Raw genomic sequence first — 360 nt, forward strand, 5'->3', positions numbered from 1 at the left:
TTTAAATTTAGATACATTATCAAGCTCCCAATTTCTAAGTTGGAATTCCAATTAACGGAGCATTCTTGCTATTTTTTATACATTATTTAAAATTTAAATAGATTTTTTAAATTACAAATTTTTCGTGTATTTCTCTACTTTTTATACAACATTTTAAACACTAAAGGTACATGTTCACTGAAGAAAGGGAACAGTACTGTGTGTGCCAGTAGTTTAATGATGTAAAAAAGGCGCCAGGAAAAAAAAAAAACTTTAAACAAATGAAATGTTTATTTTTGTTTCTTACAGTATAATTTATGTATGGGAGAAGCCATATTGAATTTTAACTTGAGATAGCTTATAAATCTGCAAATTTTCAAG

Source organism: Girardinichthys multiradiatus, chromosome 6, assembly GCF_021462225.1.
Source record: "Girardinichthys multiradiatus isolate DD_20200921_A chromosome 6, DD_fGirMul_XY1, whole genome shotgun sequence".
Taxonomy (NCBI): domain Eukaryota; kingdom Metazoa; phylum Chordata; class Actinopteri; order Cyprinodontiformes; family Goodeidae; genus Girardinichthys; species Girardinichthys multiradiatus.